At 40.7% G+C, this 1615-nt stretch overlaps 1 protein-coding gene and 1 long non-coding RNA gene across 2 annotated transcripts in view; both read left to right on the top strand.

Annotated features, from left to right (window-relative positions):
* The window catches only part of NR2F1 (nuclear receptor subfamily 2 group F member 1), a 12386-nt gene that overhangs the window by 9102 nt on the left and 1669 nt on the right, over window positions 1-1615 (top strand). The gene's annotated exons all lie outside the window — the stretch shown is intronic.
* Window positions 9-1615, top strand: part of LOC109297237 — a 2207-nt gene continuing 600 nt past the window's right edge. Inside the window, exon 1 of the long non-coding RNA XR_002097252.1 lies at window positions 9-1597. This is a non-coding gene — a long non-coding RNA (uncharacterized LOC109297237). The remainder of the gene's footprint in view (window positions 1598-1615) is intronic.

Raw genomic sequence — 1615 nt, 5'->3', positions numbered from 1 at the left:
CAGGAAGGGGGGCTTTCAGAAAATCCAGAGGAACCCAGATGCCAGGGGCAGTTCCCATAATTAAGCGGCAGGAAATATTAACTGCATTAGAAAATCAGGAGTGTTTCTATGTCTATTGCAAACCCCAAGCCGTATTCTTCCCCTTTTCTCCTCTTTCTATCTGGTAACTTCCTTCCCTTGATGGTCCAGGGACCTCGCAGTGTAGGGCACTTCACGGAAATATCTGATAAATGTTTTACTAACCTTAGGGGTATGACATAGGGAGCCTAAAAAATTCCGCCAGGGTGTCACTAGGACCCTTTCATATTGCATTGTTTGGAAGTTGAATAGGATCCCAGTGCATAATGGGCAGATAATGCATGTAAAATAGCAAGATATATGTAAATATGGAGTGTGATTTGTGGCAATCAACATATGAACAGGCCTGTGGTTTTGATATATGTTGCAAACAAGAACAGGCCCGTGCTTTTGATAGGTATCTATATTCCAACCTGGTGCTTTAGATGTTGCAAAATATCACTGCATTAAAGGTACAGTATGGATTAGCAAAACAGTCTGGCTAGGGTAATTGTATATCTGAGGGATGCCTAGTCCGCAGCTCAGGTCAAAGGCTTTTTTTTTCCCCTCAGAAGTTTCTGAATTATAGCTTGTTTTATTTGTCTTTTTGCTCGAGGCCATCGCATTGTAGATGAAGGTGTTCAAATATCTTTGTAAACCCAGTTCTTGAAATAGAAAGACATAAACTTCAAAAATGCAGTCGCCACAGATTTCTGCTTTGAATAATTTGTTGTGTCTTTCCAGGGTCATAATTTTACATTCACAATTTTGTAACGTCCTTTTGGGGCCATTAACATGCATTCATTCATATACAGATCTATATATTAGCAAAGTCTGGCTTTGATCTATATTAAACCGCACTGCTAGCTCCCTGCTCGCCTGTGATCCTTATGTTTTTTTAAATATTTATTATTAATATATGAAACAATGTGGGTATTTGAGCCATAAAGGCAAATCCACTACATTTCACTGCCGGTGGTTTCCCGAGAAAGTCTCTCACTAATCAGTTTATACACAATAATCCGCTGTCTTGGAATTTTTATAGGTATCTATGTATATGTATGTGCGGCTCAGAGAAGGAGGCTTCCAGTTTATGCTCTCAGATTAGTATGCAGTTGCCTAGATCGCAGCACTCTGCAGGCTAGGAAGGATATATTTCTGGCTATATATCTGAAATGCACACATCCAGGGAGGATGTATTCCTGGCTACATTTAGGCAACGCTCAGGCACCGCAGCCCTTTCCAGCTTTGTGTCTGCTAGCTGCAGATGTCTGCTTAGCACAGCCTGGAGTAGCTGAGCCATATTCCCCTAGATTATTATACAGTTTACCAAGATGTGACCAATTTTCAATTACTTGATCTAAGGCACAGATAGGAGCACACCCTCCTTTTTATCTCTTTCTTTTTTGCTTGCTTGCTTTTTCTTTTGGTCTTTTTTGGCGATTGCACCGCGCAGGCGGCTCCAAACCCTGCAGCATTTTTGGCTTGATCTAATTTCCAGGCGTGTCAACAAATTCGTCTGATGTGTGTGTGTGTGTGTGTATATATATATATATAT

This window comes from Gavialis gangeticus, unplaced genomic scaffold (genome assembly GCF_001723915.1).
Source record: "Gavialis gangeticus isolate Ggan-Ray unplaced genomic scaffold, GavGan_comp1, whole genome shotgun sequence".
NCBI lineage: Eukaryota > Metazoa > Chordata > Crocodylia > Gavialidae > Gavialis > Gavialis gangeticus.
This window is presented reverse-complemented; position numbering and strand designations above follow the sequence as displayed.